At 37.7% G+C, this 23,287-nt stretch overlaps 1 non-coding gene and 1 pseudogene across 1 annotated transcript; one reads left to right on the plus strand and one right to left on the minus strand.

The window, feature by feature from the left end:
• The first annotated feature begins 3,484 nt into the window (after window positions 1-3,484).
• Window positions 3,485-6,522, plus strand: LOC126802564 (protein AGENET DOMAIN (AGD)-CONTAINING P1-like; annotated as a pseudogene).
• A 16,392-nt stretch (window positions 6,523-22,914) lies between these two features.
• LOC126804285 (small nucleolar RNA R71) lies at window positions 22,915-23,021 on the minus strand. Its single transcript, XR_007673238.1, has one exon. It is a non-coding gene; the product is annotated as a small nucleolar RNA R71 (small nucleolar RNA).
• Between the last annotated feature and the right edge of the window lie 266 nt (window positions 23,022-23,287).

Here is a 23,287-nt window from a genome sequence, read left to right on the forward strand (position 1 = left end):
CATTTTTCATCATTATGCTCTGCCAAAACATTGAGCAGACATCGGATAACTCAGGTCACCACTGCATGTTATACATCTTCCTTTATAATTAGTTTAAATGAAAAAACAAATTTAACTTACAGCGCCTATGTCGGCAGACTCATCAACTGGACTTCCACATCGTCCAGTACTGGCACCATTTTGCTTCTCGACAACGACAGTCTTCACTTTCCTTACTAGATCACTCATCCCTTCCTCTGTCCTCAAATTACAAACAGTGCTCCTCATGGATTTCAAGAAGTCGGCCATTTTAACAATTTCTGGAAGTACATCGTACAAAATTGTTTCCAAACTTCCAACTGCAGTTTGTACATCCCCCATCTCGGACTTCAATTCGCCCATGTCGTCAACAACATTAGTTTTCAAACCAGTACTGTAATCCACAGAACCGGAATATTCACACGATCTGCCTCCACAGTGTCTGCGGCTCACCCAAACACCCTCAGTCGCATAAAATCCACCAGCTTCTTCTATCCTCTGGTACATTCTCTCACACTCATATTGGCCCCAGGACAAAACAGGTAGACAAATTGTGGGAATAACCAACGTTCTCTCACCAAGTACACTGAGGTAGAAAAGCTGCAGAAAAATCAAACAACCACCTACGTGAATTGGTTCACCACTCTGATACGCACTCACTCCCTCAACCAACTTTGAAAATACAAACCCTGCCTAGTTATGGGTCCTAATCAGACCTGGATTCTTCAATGGCACCATCAGTCTACGATCTACATAACCTGGTCTTGAGGGACAGAACACAGTGGCAAGGGCATAAAGCGCAAAACAAACCTTCCACAACTCTTCGTCATCATAAGTGAACAAAACCATACCCCTCAATTTCTTCAAAGATATATCAGTATCATCGCCGCACATCCTTCTCTTCAAATCAGATAAAACCTCATCATCACTTGAGCAGTTCATATCCACTTCGGTGCCCCTACACCGCAGTCCCATCACGTGTTTCACGTCCTTGGCATTGATGGAAAGGTTGCGCCCATGTATCTTAACCGTCGAATTCGTAACGTCAAAATTTGACAATAACATTTTGCATAGTTCAACGTTCAGCTTAATACTTCTCACTATGTGAACCGGTCTGAAACCCATCTCTTCGATTTCAAGAATCATGTAGTTCGGTATGCGGGCAACTACGCGTTCAAACTCTTGTAGATCACAACATGAGATTATTGGAATGTCGGACTCACATGGATGCCCTTCACTCCCCTTCCCGCCCAACAATACTTCATTCGACACATCTTCGGACAACCATATCTGCATAAACACATAAAAAAAATCAACTGATTTCACAATCCGGCTAAATCATTTTGTTCCCATTTAACAGTTCTCAAAATCCACTTTCATATACCTCTTCTTCTAATGGAGAATGTACCTCCTCATACCTGCGTTGATCTGAACCCACAGACCTGCAATAGTTTTCACGTGCAAAATCAATTATAATACCCAAAATCGACACTTTACTCACACAAATTGGGAATTGCAGATTCCGACTTACCACCCACTTCCGCCTCGACACTGCCTTTCATAAGAGCTTTCACAGCGCGGTCTCTTTCCTTCCGTATCTCGAATCGAAACATCTGAATCGCAATTATTTCGCCACATTACTTTGTAATCCAGATCTGGGTTTGAGTTCCACTTCTATCTCTATCTAAATGGGATACTTCGGGTTAGGGTTCCCTTCGACGATCCCACGTGCGGGAAAAAAACGTGCGCAGTGCGTGATTGTTTTTTCAGTTTCGACAAAGTAACTGATGAGGTTTCACCCCAGTTACTGTTGCTAACTGACACATTGACGCCGTCCACTAAAAACACTTGGGCTCTCAGAGGTCAGGCCTATTCCAGAACGCACCTTTTATTTAATACCAAAGATATTTCTGGCAAAATATGTTGTTGAAGCATTTGAGTTTGTATCTAATTGTTCCTCTATCTATTTTTGAGAGCAAGATAACAGCTGGGCGGATTTTCCAGTTCTTAATTTGGTGAATTTGTGAGATGCTGATTTTATAATAGTAGAGCCGAGCGTTGTGCAATCTTAATTTTTCTCGTACAAAACGAATAAAGATGAATTGTTTGTTCTCAAACATCTGATTATTATGTGCTCAGCAAAACAGTTGAACCAATGACGTTAGGTCATTAACCGTATTGCGTTCTCTTACTTGTCATGTTAAGAGAAATGTCGGTATCGACTTAACTATATTCCCAATTACTTGATCTCTGAAATGTCGATATCTAGACCAAAATAATTAAAATCATGAAGTTCTAAGAACTTTTGAGTAACAACAAATAACCTAAGGTCAATGTTGGTAGCCTTAGATTACTAAGGAATCACTTCACACAAATACCTGCAAAGAACTTGTTATCTCTCACAGAATATGCAACGATATGTCGGTCATATACATATTCAAGATAATATAATCCTAAAACATGCATCAAAGTATCAACCCAATGAGACATGCAATAGAATTATCAATGAACAATCAGTGAAGAAATTCTCATCTAAAATTATATAAATCAATTGGAGTTTGAAATCGAAGACATATCTAGAGATTAAATTAGTCCATAACTATGAAGGAATTTAGTTACACATCATCACGAATAAAAGCATCAAAGAATACATGAGAGATGAATTAAAGGAGAAGAGACCGAATTTCCTTTTTCTTGTGGAGGCTTGATGCGATTTTAGCACCTTGAGGAGATGTGTATTGTAGCTTGAGGAGATTGAAGGTGACTTCGCTTCGGCTCTCCATGTCCGTCTTCTCTCATTTTTCTTCTTTTCTCTCTCTTTCTCTTGGTTGGTTGTGGAAAAATGGTGTGTATGAAGATGGTGGTGATGGATGTTTTTATAGATAAGAATGACGGTGGAAAAAGTAGAGAAAAGTGAGAAATAATGATGTAGTGATTGAGGTGAGTGATCATGGAAAGAAGTAGGTGATAAAAGAGGAAATGAGTGATAATGGAGAAGTGAATGATGACTAGGTAATGATGGACCTATAGGTGATGATTACACCCAAAATCAAATTAGATTTTTGCATAATATATGTGTGGATTTATGGATAATGGAGAGCCATGATTTTTGTGAGAAATAGAGAACAATGGTGTGGTTAAATCTCAACTAAAAAAATGAGATCTAGTTGTGATAGAACAATATGGTGCTCGGAAAATTACTGAAATTTCACATTTTTTCTCTTTTTATCAAGATATTCGAGTTAGGAATTTAATTTCCCTATCTTTCTTCTCTCTTCTTCTTTATTCCACTTCATAATATCTAAAAACAAATAAATTTAATTAAAAATATAAAAAATTATAATAATTAAATAAAAATAATAATTAACATAAATATGTGACTACCTCCAACGAGAAAAAAATGTCAACTTGAGTTCAGAACATTACAAAACTGAAAAAAAAAAACAATTGATTAATGATTCAAATCATGAGCATTACAAAACTGCTGTTCGTAAAACATGTCAACTAGACTTCAGAAACATCCGCAGCAGTACATAACCCCACTCTTCTACTCGCCGGAACATAAAAAAGCCCAATTTCCGGCAAAATGAGGAAGCTGAAGCAGGCGATCGCCCTCTCTCTCTTGTGCCCATTTCAGCCGCGGCTCGAAAGTCGAGGTTCGCCAAGATCAAGGTGCATGGTTTCCCTCTCAAATCGTCGTCCCGGTCTCGAACCCATCGACGCTTCAAATCCTGAGGCTCGTGTTCTGCTGCAGTACGACACTACTCTGGTCTCCAAAGCCGCCGACGGAGGACAATGCCGATCAGGGGTTTGAGAAGCCTGACGTGGTCGACGCATTTTATGTGGAGGGGTGGTGATGACTGATGAATGTTGATGGAAACAAGTATACGGTGGGGTTTAAGAGCCCGGCGGATTTGCTAGAGGTTGGGCGCGTGGAGCTGCGGCGGCATTGGGATTGCTATGGCGGCGAGTGGGTGAGGGCGGAGAAGGAGGTAGGTGAATTGGGTTTGGTTTGATTTTGGTAATGCATGTAGGATTTGGGGTTGATCTTGGGGTTTATGCATATGCATGTCCTCTAATTTGGGTTTATTTTTGGTTTTTATTTATGTTGATCATATGTTTAAGCTTTTGTGATGAGTTTAAGAACCCAGATGCTAGTCATGCTACCGTGCTGGATTAGCATTTTTAACATTTCTTGGTAAATATGATTGATGATTTGATGAAGCACACTTGTGATTCTGTTACAGTGAGCTTTGATTAATGATGTAATAGTCGGAAAAAAATTTCGATGTGCCATGTTTGTTTATTTTAATTGGTTTGTGATTTGTAAGGAAAGATGATCAACTATAGTTGGATTAGCAGTTGGCATGAGTGTCTTGGATCAACTATAGATTGGTGTACCAAATTCGGGATTTTACTCGGTGCGGATTGAATGATGATGGGATGGTAGAAATTAGTGTTTAATGTCATGTTTATTTATCAATTTCACTAATTGTGTAGATGATGCTGCAATTGCATGTCAGCCCCGGGGATGATGTTGAAGTGAACCTGTCTTAAGACCCTTTATGGGGTGCTTGGATACCGGCAAATTATGTAGGTCCATTAGGGGGGGGGGGGATTCTTTCTTGGTCCGTTGCGAGAGTGCAAATAACGGTGATGGAAATGGCTTTATTAAAAAGCAGTTGTATCCCACTATCAGATTCGACCTCCCCCTCCACAGCAAGCGGATAGAGCTTTTGAGTTGATGTCACTAGTGGATGCATACCATGGAATGAGTTGGTGGGTTGGAGATATTACAAAAGTTCTTACATGGGGAAGTTTGTTGTCAAATTCAGATACACAAAGCAGGAGAAGGGATTCAGTCCATCGGACCTGAGACACCACAGGGAACGGACTGGTAACAAATGGCTGACTGACACTAATTAAGGCATATATGTTTGTTTTCCCTCGATTCATATGGGGATTCATGGCTGTGTTTATTATATCTGAAACACTCTTTCTGACCCTAGTTTTTTGGACAAAGGGAAGGATGATGCCAATGATATCTGTCAGTTCATCATTTCAGCCTTTTCTTTTGGGTTAGCATCATCATGCAATGTGATTCATGAAGTTCAGCACTTGAAGAACGTAATTTTTAGGATCAAATTGCAAAACCAAAGACTGAAGTGTGGAGAGGTAAGTTAACTTCAAAACCAAAACTGTGTTGTTATTTAGGATCAAATTCCTGAATGTTCTTTTAGGTTTATACAAAGTCAAAAGTTAAATCCTGCCCTCCTAAACTTCATTAATTTTCCCATTTCATGAATTTATAACTTGATGGTATGTTCCTTTTGCAGAAAAACAACAGGTCGGGCAACTGGATGGTGAAGGTCATGAAACAATCAGTTTTGTAAAAAAAACGGGTAGACGACAAAAATCAAAAGTTGATAGCCCACCGAAATTGCATGGTAAAATGTCCAAAATCCCTCATTTCGTGACTGACTGACCGTATGTGAAATTCTCTCTCTCTCTCTCTCTCTCTCTCTCTCTGTATATATATACATTCAAACATACTTAGGCGTGCTGTAGTTCATAAGATAAAACTTTGTATGTTTAATTTTTCAGTCCAGAAGAGCAGTGCAATTGACAATGGACAGATTCTTGAAGTTAACGGAATTGAATCTTCTGGAATTGGGTCAGAAAATGAAGTAATGGGGGGATCACATGCTAGAAGCTCATGTCTGATTGCTATGGAGGCAAGTCAATGTTTCACGTAACCAGAGATATAGAATACAGGAGAGCATTCTTTTACAACCTAATAGGCCATCAGTAGAGCTGAAATTAGAATCACAAAAAGTATAGGAAAGGGAAAACAAAAGCTGCTATTTTTTTTCACTGTTTGTGATGTTTGATCTTTACTCATGCAGGACAAGCAACAACATAAAGAAGATGGAGTATAATAGTGAAGATAAACCTGCCTTAGTTGCCAAACACTCAAAACATCGAACAACAGGTTTGTAATTAATGCCGGAGCTACATAATCCTCGCTAAATGAGTATACATGTAGAGAGTTTCAATCTCTACTTCACATTCTTTCTCAAACTTTCAGGTTCTGAAGAATCAGTAAGAAATGGCGTAGCTGTTGCTTCTGCGAAAGTTCAGCTGGCTGTGTCTGGAAAACCTGCAAAGGCACCTGATCATGATCAGGCTTTGTTTATAAAGAAAGGGGATTCTACAATTACCATTGAGGGATCAAGTAAGATATTTTTAACTTTATATAGATTTCTTTATCGTTACTTATTTATGTACTAACATCATATTTGGTTACCCTGATGGCACTCCCACTGCGAAAATGCAGTAGGTGGAAGAGAGACTCAAACTGGAGTTAAAGGTAAGGTGGATCAAGAAGACGATCCAAATTTGTCTAATGTGAAAAGTATTCCGCTTTGGGCAAATATTGAACTCGAGAACGGGAGCAAGCTTGTGAGCCTTGGATTGATTCGAAAGCTGGCCACTTATAGGTAGGGGAAATTGTTTTTAAACAATTGGGGCTCTGTTTTTCTTAAAGTAAATTCATTTGTTGGTTTTACCAAACGCAGAATTTTTAACTTTCTGAACCTATTGATTCCTTTAACCATTTGCATGGTTTTCTATGTTTATTTGAGTTTAAGAGGCTGATTTATTTGAGATTTTTGTTGGCAAAGGATGGTTATTTCTTTTGTTAAACGAAAATTATGTATGCTATGTTTTCATGTCTACATAAATGACTGCTTTATTTTTTTTTAATTTTAAAAGAATAAGGAAAATTACTGGCTTGTATTTGTTGGTTTAAGAAAAAGGAAGAGGCAAGTATGTAGCTTAAATTATGATTGTGGAATGAGAAAGGTCGGGCACAATGACCCGTTAACTTTGAGATGAATGGGGATAATGGCCCAAATTCCCCGAGGAAGCCCTTTGTGCGGGCGTGAATGATGATGAACTATTGAATAAAAAATTTATGCTACACTCTGTTAATGTTTGAGGTTTGTGATTTACGTTTTATCTGAACTTGAGTTAAAATAAGTTACTTAACATTCTATTGCTACTGTTCTGCCAAGTTGGAGCTGGAAATGAGTTTTATTTATAAGTGAAAATTTTAAGAATAGTATATAAAATATTACTGAATTAAGGTTACCTAACTTTCGATACTATCACAATGCTACGTGAACTATAGAAAGAGTTGGTTTATACAGAAATTGACTTGGTTTACATACAGGCAGTTAACTCCTTGTTTACGGAGTATGCCATTATCATCTAAGTGAAGGGTAAGCACGTATTTTGGCATTCCTAACTCATTATTCTCCTCCTCCACCGTTTAGTTCTGCTACTCTGACCAAGCATCCTCTCAGGCAGAGATCGAGCCCCCAGTCATATCCTCCGACACCCAACCGTGATCCTCTTCAAAACTTTAGCCTCACCCACACCAACCGCGTGACCATTCACGACTCCATCTTCGTACATCACCGCTAAGGTCGCAGACACCGAGTCCCCTTGAATTGTATTTTGTTTCTTGTTCAAGATATAACGGAACCCCACCCTACGTCTTTGATTCCGCTTCGTGGTCTACCTATGCAATCTCTGATCTCTCTCTTCATTTGATATTGTTGCGTTCTTTTGCTTTACAGATTGGGGATGTGGAGCAAGAGAGGAAGATACAACACCCATCCTGAGTAGCTTTGGAATCTACATGAAGGATGTTGTCTATTGGATCATTGGATGATTGGGTAAACTACTAATTGGAAGGTAGGACGACTATGGAGGTGTAATCATCCATATGGATGATGAGTCTATGCACTCTAATTGTTTCATCTCTAACCTTTGCAATTGCAATTTGTAAATTTAACAGCTTCAGGGATCACTATGATATTTCAAACCATAATTCTAAAATTATGATGCAGTATATGAATTCTAGTGGTGGTAGTACATGTCTGTAGTTCCCTCCCTTTTGTTAATTGTTATACTTCCATCCAATGTTCTAAATATCCCGATATATCATCGATATATTCCTGATACTAAGAAAACGATACGATAAGTTGCTTATCGGTCTATTATATCGGTCAACTTGAAATTTTTTTTTTTAAAAACCATGTCGTTTTGAAAAAATAATTTAAAGAAAATGAAAGTTTTGTCGATAGCATTCGATGACGAGAGAGTTTATGATAAATGATCACCTCTATTTTTATTAATTAATACTATTTATGTATTTTAATTGTCAAAATAATCAAATATTTTTTTATGAATTTTATTTAGTATATTTACTTCTATAAGTTTTAATTTTTCAAGTTTATTTAGTATATTTTGATGTATATGTTTATAAATATATTAAATTTAATTAAAAATTAGCAAAAATGATAAATCCGATATATCTCGATATATCCCCGTTATATAATTATTTTACAAAATTGATACGATGCCGATAACCGCTATTTAGACCATTGCTTCAATCCTTTCTTATTCTACAACTGGAAACCGATGAATAGGGGGATTGCAGCCAATATTACTAGAATCTCATGCGAGACTGTATATACTCTCACTGAGAATGCCACATACAATTCAAAATTGGTGTTTCCTAAATCTCTCCTAATCAACCAAAACAGAGAGACTGGGTTCGGGACTACTTTTACATGGAAATCCTCATTGAAGAGACGAAGAGACGAGTATACCCCTAGAAAATATGACGGAAAACATATAAACAGATGGAAAATATAGAAACTGACAGAAAAGTTAACAGATGTACATATATTGGGTCTAGTTTTAAACTTCACGTATTATTGTGATAGTTTTAAAAATCAAGTAATCTCAATTCTCAGCAATCAATACTTTATATATTATTCTTAAAATTTTCTCTATTTATAATGTTTTGGTGTAACTTAATGTCACACTCCGGGATCATTTCCGGGACCGAAATGCAACAGTATTCGCCGTAGCCCCGAATTATTAAGTAACCAATAAACTTTTATGTATCACTATACCAAAATCAGCAATACAAAGGCAAAATAAGAGGATTTACTACCTCAGTGACCTATGGAAGGCAGACTGCGCAACACTTCCCGACGTCGTCCCGAGCTGTTGTTCCTCCTCCAAAGCCTCCCCGGAGGTCTGCTATTGCCCAGGAGTTCCATCTCCTCCCCAAGCTCAGAGATAAATTGTCAAAGAGACGAGGTCGACAAAAGGAGTCCGAGAGGCTCTCCGGAGCTCGAAATATCGCCGGAATCCTTAAGATCACACCGACTGTCCTCCCCTCAATTCGTTCTCAATCGATTTCAAATCTCACATACAATTTAGGGGTTTTGTAGAGGAAAGGGAGAGGAATATTTTGGTGTTGGAACGCCAACCCAGTTCGCCCGGAAGGCGGCGGCGCACGGCGGCAAAGCCGCTGTGGTTTTTAGGTTGAAGGGGAAGAGGGAGAGACCGAGTGGAGAGAGAGAGAGAGAGAGAGAGAGAGAGAGAGAGAGGAAGAAGCGAAAAAAAAAGGGCTGAGGCCTCTTTAAATGAAAATGGACGGCCAAGATTAATTCACCTAAAACCAACGGTCTTGATATAAAAACAGAAATAAAGGGAAATTTGCAAATACAATTTAATAGTCGAGTGTCGAAAAAATATTTTCTAAATACTCTCGCGCTCGTGTCGACGTGTAACTTAAACAAAAATATTTAACTACAAATTTGATATCGCGAAAAAATGTCGGTTAGCGTAGTCTATATATCGGAAAATGACGAAAATTTTCAGAAGCTCACACTCTACCCCCCCTTAAAAAAACTTTCGTCCCGAAATTTCCCCAAAAGTAGGAAAAATGAGGTACTCTCCTTGAACTCAAGCTCCAAGTAATCGCTTGTAGGTTGCATCTCTAAACTTCCACTAGTGCGTTTACGCGACTTGTTTAGAGAAAGTGCTCTGCTATCTATCTCAAACAAAAGCATGTGGCATTTACCGCGTAATACTCTTGTGGTACCCTGACCCGGATTAATAGAGATTAATAGGAATCAAGGTGTTCAAATGTACTACGGTGTCAGACACGAGCTTCACCGTAATATAAATTACAGTGCCAAACACGGGCATCATCGTAATGATAAATATAAACTACGGTGTCAGACATGATCTTCACCGTAATATAAACTACGGCTACGGTGCTAGACACGGACATCACCGTAATGATAAATATAAACTACGGTGCCAGACACGGGTTTCACCGTAAATATAAACCATGGTGCTAGACAAGGGCATCACCGTAATGATAAATATAAACTACGGTGCCAAACACGGGATTCACCGTAATGATAAATATAAACTACGGTGCAAGACACAGGCTTCATCGTAAATATAAACCACGGTGCCAGACACGGGTTTCACCGTAAATATAAACCATGGTGCTAGATAAGGGCATCACCGTAATGATAAATATAAACTACGGTGCCAAACACGGGCTTCACCGTAAAAATAAACTACGGTGCCAGGCACAGGCTTCACCGTTTTTTTGTGACATTTCAAGTAAATTATTCAACCAATAAATTGCACTATATGTGATATTACACATATTATTCTATAAGGTGAGGAGTTGTAACTTAATACATTATCTATACAGTTATATGATCTTTGTCATACCTGACAAAGAAGTAAAGTCTCATACTAAAGCTTACCAATTGTTACCTTATTGGTTGTAGCATCCCCCACACAGAACACCCAAGGAATAGGAAAGGTCTTGGATACCCAAAAGCAGCTAACATACCCTTTCTGCTCGACCAAGCTAAAATAGCAGCAAAAGGAATGCAAAAATATGACAAATAATTTACTTACGCAGAATCAAATACATGACAGTTCACTTACTATAGTACATGGGTGCACTTAATTACAATATCAACTATTCATATACAACTGAAATACCTTCCGGTAGTTGTAAACTTAATTCCACAAAAGCAATAAACCAAGTTTGTAATACCGAAACATAGAGCAGCAAAAACACAGTTTACTGAACACATATGGTACACAACTGATATCATCTTCCCAGTCCTATGCAAATTACGCAGAACCTTGAATTAAGGACTTACCAATAAAGATCATACCTATGAAGAACCCTATAGCTTTGCAGACTTGGATCCAGGCTTTTAATATGATGGTTACTGCAAAATTCTACAGAGTATAGGTTTCTTCTAAAGGTAAGATAATCTAAGCAGACTATCTACATACACAAATATTAACCAATTAACCAACCAAGAGTATATTAACACAGTAACGGCTATGAAAGTGAAGTAGAAATCAAATATTAATGACAATTTGTAGAGCAAAATTGTCTGGTACAATGCACAGTAGGCATTTACTAGCTAGCTTATACCACCAATGTGCTCCTTAGCTTTGTTTAAGCCACGTTGTTTCAAAATAGAAGCCCTGAAACACTACATGGTTTGAGTGAACTTGGTATGTAGTTATCTCACAACATAAATGTTAAATGATCCGAAACTCATCACACAAAATCATGAGCAAAGTGAAGGCAACTGACTTAGGTAAAGACAGAATAAATCGCATACTCATCATTTCAAACAAGAAACTTCAAACATCAAACATATATAAATCCACTTTTTCTTTCCTGTAAGCCATCAAGATGATTAGAACATAGTGTATCGAGTTCAATCACAGAACTATGGTATCGACCATGACAAGGAATAGCTATACAACATATCAAGAACACCAATTAGATATATGGGTAGCTATAGAGTTAACTCTCTTTAATTGTCCTTTGATTAACAATAGAAAGAAGTCAATTACTCATTTTGTTCCCTGGCCAAGCTTTAATTGACCATGTCCAATACCTCAAACTAAAGTTCCAATAGCTTAATCTTAATACCTAAAACTGATTGTCAAAATTTGACATCAAACCTGATAAAAAAGGAAATTGCATACTACAATCAATAGAACACATACCATAAATGCATATCCTAGCCTCCGTACTTGATAACCACAAACATACTGTAGACACATGAAATTTAATGAAGTAAATTATCTTCGTTAAATAATTAAATCGACCAAGAGCCCGACAAAATTGCACACGTGGCCAAAAAGTCAACAAAGTTTGTGCAGATCCAAATAAAACTCGTGTCAGCACATAAACGGATGATCGTAATTGAAGCTACGTGATTCTGTTTTGCATCAGAAAATTGAATGTTATTGACGATTCGAAATGGTAATCGGACATTTAATTAAATTAATAAATTCCTTAACGGTCATAATTAAATCAATTATTTTTTGTTTGATTTAGTTATGAGAATAACTAATTTTAAATTAATCGGAAAATACATATTGATTTAATTATACAATTAAAGAATTTATTATTTTAGTGTCATTAAAATATTATACAAAATAGAAACTTTGACACTATAAATAGCCCTTCAACATGAAGAGGACGAGGAGGATTTTTGAGACTTGAGAAGAGGAGAGAAAATCACTTGAGCAAGCTCACTCTCGACAAATCCTGAAGTCTCTCAAGTCCACGAAGATTATCAAATCCACGAAGAATCGTCAAGCCACCAAATCGCTCGTTCTTCATCAAATCCAAATCCAACCTCAAGTCCACGAAGAATCATCAAGCGGCCAAATCGCTCGTTCTTCATCAAATCCAAATCCAACCTCAAGTCCACGAAGAATCATTAAGCGGCCAAATCGCTCGTTCTTCATCAAATCCAAATCCAATCCAAACTCAAGTCCACGAAGAATCATCAAGCGGCCAAATCGCTCGTTCTTCATCAAATCAAATCCAAATCAAACTCAAATCCTCAAGATCAAGTGCATGTCACCCTTGAGCCAAATCACATACGGAGATAGAATCAGAGGAGTTCACCAAAGATTGTAACCCCGCGCTTGATATTCAATAAATTACATTTTATTTGTACACGTGTCTGCATTCTTGTTTGTTTTCAGATTCGCGTTCTACACATACAATACCAATATCAGAGAACAGAAACTGAAAACAGAAAATTCAACATCCTTACAGCCCTCTCAATTGTTGCAATTACGTCTCTGCTAGATTACATGAATACACACATAATAGTCCTCTCTGCAAAGTCTCTTTGTCATCAAGAAAATCATACAGACAATAATCTTTCTCACAAGGACAAAAGTATCAGGGGCAAGATAATAAACCAAAATAGATGATTGATAGATTGGAATCAAATTTCAAAGTCAAGGCCCCAACTAGCTAGCAAACCAAAATACTGCTAACAAGATCATATCGATATACCTAAACTCCATACATGCATGCAGGTATCCAACACCCAAATGCTCAAACTCCCAATGAATCAAAAACAAAAGAAAGCTATCACTCATCAATTTGAATCACACAATACTCCCAAAACACAAACTAAGAAAAAAACAACATGGTCCGAGGGGTGAACCCGCTCTGATACCAAGTAAATACTGTCACACCCCCGGACCATTTCCAGGACCAAAATGCAACAGTTTTCGCCGTAGCCCCGAATTATTAAGCAACCAACAAACTTTTATGCATCACCATATACCAAAATCAGCAACACAAAGACAAAATAAGAGGATTTACTACCTCAGTGACCTATGGAAGGCAGACTGCGCAACACTTCCCGACGTTGTCCCGAGATACTGTTCGTCCTCCAAAGCCTCCCCGGAGGTCTGCTACTACCCATGAGTTCCATCTCCTCCCCAAGCTCAGAGATAAATTATCAGAGAGACGAGGTCGACAAAAGGAGTCCGAGAGGCTCTCCGAAACTCGAAATCTCGCCGAAATCCTTAAGATCACACCGACTGTCCTCCCCTCAATTTGTTCTCAATCGATCTCAAATCTCACATGCAAATTAGGGGTTTTGTAGAGGAAAGGGAGAGGAATATTTTGGTGGTGGCGCGCCGACCCAGTTCGGCTGGAAGGCGGCAAAGCCGCTGTAGTTTCTGGGTTGAAGGGGAAGAGGGAGAGACCGAGCGGAGAGAGAGCGAGAGGAAGAAGCGAAAAAAAATGGACTGAGGCCTCTTTAAATGAAAATGGATGGCCCAGATTAATCCACCTAAAACCAACGGTCTTGATATAAAAACTTAAATAAAGAGAAAACTGCAAATACGATTTAATAGTCATTAACTTCTCAAATGCGTAGAAAGTTAACCGAGTGTCGAAAAAATATTATGTGAATACTCTCGTGCTCATGTTAACATGTAACTTAAACAAAAATATTATACTACAAATTTGATATCGCGAAAAAATGTCGGTTAGCGTGTTCTATATATCGGAAAATGACGAAACATTTCAGGGGCTCACACGTAATGATCGAGATTTTTGGAAGGGTCGATCATCAAGAGATTTGATTATGGTTCTTATTGTTTGCTTCTTTTTATGATCTTTGGATATGGTATTGGAATTTTAAATTTCTAGAGCTTTCAAGCATGCACTGTCGCATTGTTTTTTATTTTTAGAATCGACGATTTTGTCATATATAAAAAAGTATGAGGTAAGATGAACATGGAACACCCTCTAAGATTTCAAAACAATTGAACCATGCGAGCTAAATAAGAAAATACATCTAACTCAATGCTACAGATCATCAATGAGAAGGCACCAGAACCAGTAACTAAATGGCCAAATCAACTAAATGTGAGACTACTCACTTATTATCATATTAGGGCCATCCTGCTCAGAGGAGATAACCTGGCAAGATCTAACAAGAACCCTCCCTACAATGAGGGGGAGTCCCTTGCAAGGACCGTAGAACAGACCTCTCCAGGGTCTTCAATATTCCCATCCTCCGAAAGCATGGACCTAATCTCAATCTCACTTGTACGAGCCCAATCCCAACTCGAAGTTGCCATCACAAGGAAATCAACCACCACCGTAGTCAACCCCGAGGCTCCAACCAAATCGCCAAGATTTGAAAGCACGCGAGCCGGCTCTGCATCTAGAAAACTCATTGACATTCTTATCGCGCCTTTAAAACCCCAAATCCCATCGGTTGGATCAGGATCTTGCTGAAGCATCCATGTTAGCCGCCCAAACACAGAAGCAACTTTGTTCGAATCGGGATATGCCTCCACCTCCATGACCGTGGCCTGGAGAGAGGAAGAAGAAGAGAGGAGGAGGTTGCCACCCTTCCGATGCTAGAATCCAGCCAAAGCTATCATCACTATAATCGTTGCCACCATCGCTGACCCAAAACCCGTTACCACCACCAAAGAAAAGGAGAGCGGCTAGGGTTAGGGAGAGATAAAGCCTCATGATTTCTTAAGGAATATTTTGTTAATCAAACACTGACACATTGTTATTATCATCGTTTACCTTAAAAAAATTTGAGTATTAGATTTTGATTTCCCTTTTCTTATTCCCTTTCTTTATTGTTGAACTATGTTGGTTGTTTATCTAGCAATCAAAAGGTAGCTAAATACAACAAGTTAAACCCTGCAAGTGTACATATCCAGGCATAATATAGCAAATAAGCAGGGGTCGAATCCACAGAGACTTCGTATCAATTGTGCTAATCAATTGTAATAACTAACCAAACAACTAACTTAACGCGCGCACACACACAATCTGGGGTGTTTTGGTTTGAGTTCTTGAAACTAAAAACAAAATAATAAATCAAATGAACAAATTCAACTGTGAGACAAACAATAAAGTGAATTAGCTAGGACTTCTATCCACCACCAAACTTGTAATTAGTCACAATAAGAATGAAAAAATCAAAACATATATTTATGGTGAAAACATTCACAACCAAGTCATGACATCTAACTATAGTTACTTTATTCTCTCTTGCTTCCTACATTCCGTGTATGACATTGTATACCTCAAAATGATAAAAATTCGAACTCGAAAATTCAAATGATAAAAATTCGAATTCGAAGCCATGAAAACTCTAAAACAATCTCAAATATATTGAAATCATCTTATAAGCACAATGTATCGAAACTGAGTACACAGTACGACTCAATCGACTTGAATAATAGATAACCAGTTTATACCTCAGTATTATAACCAATGGAAATGTAAAACTCACTCAATCCTCACCACAAACAGAAGAAAGAAATCTTCAGAGTAAGCCCTCAAAATCTGCTAATCCCCACCTGCATAACTATCCCCTACACCATCGAATTGGTGCACCGGGATTGTAAACACAAACCCGGTAAGCTTTTCAGCCCGTATGAGTAAATCAACAGTATAACACACGTTGCATACAAAAGAAAATACTGATGACATTTAAAGATAAATGTACTCGTAAAACATTGAACGACCCATCTGATTGTCCAATAACATATGAAAATATAGGTACTCATGAAACATTGGGCAATCCATCTGTTTACCCAAATTACGTTTAAAATAAGGGTACTCATGAGACCGAGGTACTCATCTGTTGCCCCTCATGCAGTACGCCGACAGATAATGGGCAACTAATCTGTTACCCAATATCACACAAAAAATATGGGTACTCATGAGACCCAGGCAACCCATCGGTTACCCCTCATGCAGTACACCGACAGACAGACTAGAGCTCTAACTGAATCGTAACAGACACCCGGCCAAGGCTCGGTTCCGACTACTGCCACCAACATTCGAAGACCAGAAAACATTTTAACAAGACTCAATGTTAAAACTGCGTACAATATAACAATCAACACATGTTTATTGTACTACAACCAAGCAACTCTTGCTCAATAATATAAATATAGTTGCCACAGTACAAACTCATTTGGAAGTAAGAACGTAACAATATATAATATAGCAACACATATATATGTATCATAATTACCATTTTATACACATACACAACCACTATATTATATACATGTCATAGTTCGATCTTTTAAGAAAACATAAATGTGACTCACCGCCAAGGGTAGACTCGTCATAGTGAGATTTACTCACATTCACCATAGTCCATAATCGCTAAAATATTTTTAAAATCATTTATTAAAATAGCGTTTCACTTACCCATTAACCGTGGACGATCAAGTTTTCCGACCACCACCAATGACCACCAAATTTTACCAGGTTTCACTAAGTTCACTGTTCACAATTATTGTTCATGTGCCACCACCATTTTCGGACCATCACCAATGACCACCAAATTTCACCACCACAATCTAAATGACATTCCTAACAACTTTCTAGTTCAACACAAAGTCCAATTCCGAGCCTAAACACTTCAATTTAAAAAAAAAAAACTAAAAACCCCCATTTTAAAACCTAGGATTTCTTTTTCTTCGATTCTCCTAGCACAAAATAATTTGGGTTAAATATTTTGGACGGTTTGTAGTATGGAATGAGACCTTCAAAATGAGACAATAATCTCACCGATTGGTGGCCGGAGGAGGGTGATCCGGCGATGTGAAGCTCAGCAAACTGTGCACTTTCGGGGGAACTTTCAGAGAACGCAATCAACAGAGAACGCAACAACTTTTCAAACGGGACAAGTGCGCCGGTCTATGGTGGCCGGACGGCGGAGATCTGGCAGCCCAAAGTCGGTCGCTCGGGAAGAAATTTCTGGATTTTCGGGTGAACAGTACCGATCATAATTTCTGATTTTTCTCCCTTTTTTCTCTTTAATTCCCCTATTTATACTATTTTCCAAAAATTTCCAAATACCTTTTGATTCGTAACTTCTTCATACGAACTCTGATTTAGGCGTGCCGCGTGTCCACGAATTCGTATTGACGAACTCTACGATTTTCATGAGTGAAGTTTTCTGAGATTCATAACGGATAAAAGTCAACTCTTGAACCGTCACGGTAACGTTTATGTGTATAAATCGATCGAACACTTTCGTTTTCTCCCTCGTACTATATAATTGGATCACCACCAATTTAAATATCTCCAAAAAATAATTAGAAAATAATTATAAATTTATGGGATATTACAGACATCTACAACATAATTTATATCTTCAAATGCAACTTAGCATGGCATCTACTCAAGCTATCAAATGAAAACTCATTAAGCTCTAAGAGAATCTGAATGTCACAAGAACCCCAATACATGATTACTGTAATTGAAATACAAGAATTGATTTCCCAATGAATACTACAAACAATTCAATTGTTGCGGAATAGAGCATAATAACATGATTAATTAGTTATACTCTTCAACATATTAATCTAATTCAAGCTTCTAAGATGCGCCCATACATAGAAACACAAACAAGATTGCAATTTAATTAAGAGAAATCAAAATCACCAAACAAATATAAAACTGAAATTCATCTTAATTATGAATTGAAAACATGTCTGGGGCAGTAAAGCCCTAACTACAAACGAGTTTAGCTACTCATGACTAAATGAAATTTAGAAACATGAATCTAAAGTAAAGAAATTGAAAGATGAGCAGAATATAAGAACCTGGAATCCTTGAAGCATTTATTTTTCTTCTCTTCAGTTTTTTCTTCTTCTCTTTCTCTCCCAAAACTCTGATTATATAGAAGAAGTGGAGTAATTGCAATTGAACTTTTTCCCATTCATTCATCATGAAAGTTTTAGTTTTCCTTTTCAATTTCGTCAGTTTCGGTTTCTTGTAACTCTTGTCTTCAATTCCTTATCAATTATCTAAGTTGGAAACCCACCCAATTGCCCCACTCTATCTAATTGATCAAAACTTTAAGTGAAAGATTGATTGTTGTGGCTATTTCTGAGAAGAGAAAAGAAGAAGCAAAGTTTGGTTTGATGGCTGCAGAGGAGATGAACAGAAGAGAAGGAAAAATGTTTCTCTCCTCTTTCTGTTGAATAATTACCAATGAGTTGGCTGCACCATTTGGACTTAAAAGTCCAACTTAATAACCCTACTCCAACTTCAATCAGCCCATTATTATCCAATTTCGTAACTCTTCTGGCAGCTGATCTCCAAGTGATTAAAATGCCATAACTCTTCCTCTACGAAACTCCAAATCAGGAACCATAAAATACTCTAGAAAGTTAACATCGGTATCTTTGTAATTGTATAAGGCTCATTTGCTGATTCCATCTTGACTTCTCACAGTAATTCGGCAAAGTTGACTGTTCAGAAAGGGTAGATTCTCACAAATGCTTTTTTTTTTTTGCTCTTTTTCATTCTATGACTACATAAACACTAAATACCATTAAAACACAATAAAATGCTTAAGAACATGCACATGTCCAAGAATTAGAGTATCTAAATGTGTCAAATAATGAACACATCAAACTCATCTTATCAAATCTTATCTGCACAAATGGATCTCTGATTATCATTATCCATTACAAGTCCCTTGTCAAACACTGGAAATAACTCTTCCACTTGTAAAGTATTCTTCGAGGCAAAGTCTATTGTGTCATTCATTGTTGAAGAAACAAAGTTTATGGTTTAGTTTGGTTAGCTCAGTTGACTTAGTTTGGTAGTTACTAGCCTTTGAGTTTTAGCTGTCAGATGTGATGTTCTCTTTTTCATCCAATCAGCTTCTGTTTTTTATGTCTGCAGAGTCCCCATGCTGCCTCCTGCCTTAATCTTGGCACCCATGTGTGGTGCCTTTCTAGCTTCTAGTTTTAGTGTTGTAGCTTGTACATTGTGTTATTTATACACATACTCTCTCAATTGTAAATCATCAAGAATATATCAGAAAAAGATATTTTCTCTGCATCATTTCTGTTCTTGCTCTCAATTTCTTCATTCATCAACAGCTTTATTGAAAAATTATCTACAAGGAAGCGTAACCCCTCTCTTTCTGTTTTACAAGATTGGTTACAGGAAAGAAAACCCTCCCTTCTCTAAATTTACTTTCTCTAGCTTAATGAAAATAAAAGTCTATATGATGCTCCTTTTATTCTCTCTCTACCATGTCTTACTCACAGTGAATGAACCTTTTACTTCAACCAAATACCATCTGCATTTTGCTGAACATAAAGACCTTGTTCTTTCTTTTTATTTATCTTCCTACCAAGTTTTAATCTCAGTTAATCATCCTTACATTTGACGTTTAGTTACCCCGTGTTGAGTGATCTAGCGGCGACTAATATATCTATTATTTTCTGTTCATTCTCCTCAAATGAAAGGATCCTGAAATTTTGGTAATGATAGGAGCACAAAGTGTGACGGTCTTAATGTTTATATGTCATATTCTTATGCTTTGTTACTTCTTATTTAGTTGTTTTAGGTTCATATTTGTCATTTGTATGTTCTAAGTAGAGCTGTGCCGAAATTGAATGAATTGATGATGAAATTGTGCTAAGTGTTAGAAATCCTTATTGAGCTAGGATTCCTTACTCGACTAGGACTCTACTTTTCTATTCCTTAATCGTCGATTTTTTTCAGGAAAGACAAATCATACTTGGAAATGAAGTAGTGATGCCGTGATGCATTCCTAGTGAGACAAGAAAATCATATCCGAGTTGAAGAAGGAGAAGAAGAGGCCGGCCTAACTATTCCTAGTTGAACAAAGAGAGATGCCGTGCAGCCCATATGTGTTCTCCCTATTGGATTTGGTTTCCCACATCAAGTTGGATTTAGAGTACATGAATCAAAGTCCATAACAAATAAGATTTCAGCTTCCCAATTGGATTCTACCTCTTTAAGGGACGGCAAGAGGGCTTCATTGACTCCTATTTATAGAGGCTCGGCCTCCCCTCATCCACCAAGAAATCCTAAAACCGAAATTCATCCTTTTTCCATCCTTTGGATTCGAAGCAAGTAGCCTAGGATCTTCGTTTGCTTGGAATAAACCCCGTAGGATTATTTCAAAGTGTAACTCTATGATCTTCATGTTTTATTTCGGTTTTATATGTTCTTGTTCTTGGATGATTTCTGTTTTTGTTTTGTTAAAGTTTAATTCAATCTTGTCTATGAGATAGTTGTGACTTTCGAATTGTGTAATGATATGAAGATTTCGATTTCTCTTCAATGATTTCTGTTATGATGTCGTGCGTTCTTGTTCTATGTTCTTGATTAAATTTCGGTGTGTTTTTATATTGCATGTGTGATTAAGATAAGTAGTTGATGTTGCATATGTTAATCATTTAAAGTTAGTAACGATTATGATACAAGTAGTGGATTAATTGTTCTTTGGTTTTTCGACCGAATTTGATTCTAAGTTCGGCATTGGATAGGTACTTAAAACATGTTGATTTCTCTATGTGATATGTAATTGCATGATGAATTGATATGTTAGATTTCGTAGCAAGACAAGTAGTTAAGCTCGAATGTATCCATGTATTAGGAAACAAGTAGGAACTTGACGCATGATCGAACTTAGTTTGAACCTTGATACCTACGGCATGAACATGATTGAGAATAAAATTCGATGGCTTTGTTCTTACATGATTTGTTTGGTGATTGCTTATGTGTTGGTTGGTTGATCACATGTATATATTAGTTTAGGTTTTATTCTCTGTTTTTATCTTTCAATCCGATCATATAAATCAAATCCTTTATATCTTTATGATTCGTGTTAATTGATGTGATCCTAAGCCCTGGCTGGATCTCCGGTTTGTGAACGATACCCTCTTGCTTTATACTACTAATGATGCGTACAAGGTTAAATATTGATGTCGAGTAATCGAGCAATCCATCAAATGGCGCCGTTGCCGGGGATCCATAGAGATGGATCCCTAACTTTTAATTTCGAATTCATTGTTTATAGTGTACAATTGTATATTCTTATCTTGTTTCGTTGTACATATAGTAAATATATCTTAGGTTTTTGTTTTGGTGCTTGAGTGAATGATTGTTGTAGGTTGTAAATCGAACGGAATAGGTAAAGTCCCTTTTGTTAATATTAGCCTTAACCCTTCATGCTAGCTCTCGGGTTTGCATGAGGTTGAAGACGGGTTTTATTAACACTTGGATATTTTTCTAACACACAAGGTTAAGTCCAGCTGAGTAAGGGGCACACTGTCTTATTACTCTGGTGCATGGGACCAAAATTGGATCTCAGAGAACTATTGACTGACATACATCTCGGTGATGGAGTCGATAGGGAGTTCGCTCTCCGTAGTTCAACAAAAGAGTCCTACCATGTTCACTATCTCTAATTGAGCTACACGGCCTTTTGAAACAAAGACTTGATCTTGTGTCTAGGCATCCATACTTAGGCCGCACGTCCACCTTGGTTTACAACTTAGAATCAATCGATCATTCAATCATTGAAACAGCAAAAAGAACTTGTGAATTGTATGAACTTTTGTGAACGTAAAGAACTAACTCTTTGTAAACTTGACAATATAGTACTGTGCCTCTTCCATAAGTGTGTGTGTGTGTGTGTGTGTGTGTATGACTAAGGGAAGGCACAATTTGTATGTGTTCATTGTGTATTCTTCAATGCTAACTCTTTAACTTTCGTGTCACAGGAACTATGCATGTCCGAAATATCTAAGAAAACACAAGAGCTTAAAGATCGAATTCAAGCACTTAGAGATTTAAACAACTCTTTCACGAGTGGACCCTAGGATTTTGAAACATCTCCAAGCAATTCAATCTTAAACTCTTAACCTAGATCAGAAGAAGAGGAGGATCTTTCCTTCCCCTTTATCTTCAATTTAGAGCTAGACACAATTGTGGACCGTGACATAATTCATGTTGGTGCTCCAATGGCACTCAAGAATGCGTTCATTCCCACCACCCCTGAATCACCTTCATGCATTGCTTTCACTCCACCTGATGAAGCTAACTTCTCCATTCCAGTTCAATTGCTCGGGCAGCTACCTAAGTACTCTAGTTCCTCAATGGAAGACCCTAATGTTCACCTTAGGGAGTTCTTGGACATTTTCAAGCTCCGATCGATTCATCATTTTTCTCAAGAAGGCTTGAGGTTGCTTTTGTTTCCATTTACCCTTAAGGATGATGCTAAGCGTTGGTTGTACTCTTTGCCTGCAAGAATCATAACCACATGGGACGAAATGACTAGGAGGTTCTTGAAGCAATTCTTCCCTGCTCAACTCACGAAAAGACTTAGGAGGGAGATTCAGAACTTCACTAAAAAGGATGGTGATTCACTCTATAAGGCATGGGAGGAATTTTAGGAACTACAAAGGAAGTGCCCTCACCATGGTATTTCATTGGATGACTTGGTGCAATTCTTCTATGAAGGACTCGACACCATCAATAAGAGCATGGTAGATTCGGCATGTGGCTGCACATTCATGAACAAGACCGGTCAAGAAGCTTACACCTTGATTGATGACTTGGCCGACAACAATCGCCAATTTAGTTCCAAGGAGAAGAGAGGAAGCAAGAGCCGTGGGGTGTATGATGTTGATACAAGAAATCAGATGGCTACTTTAGAAAGGAAGCTTGACGTTTTAGTCAAGACATTCAATG

This window comes from Argentina anserina, chromosome 7 (genome assembly GCF_933775445.1).
Source record: "Argentina anserina chromosome 7, drPotAnse1.1, whole genome shotgun sequence".
In the NCBI taxonomy this organism is placed as follows: Eukaryota; Viridiplantae; Streptophyta; class Magnoliopsida; order Rosales; family Rosaceae; genus Argentina; species Argentina anserina.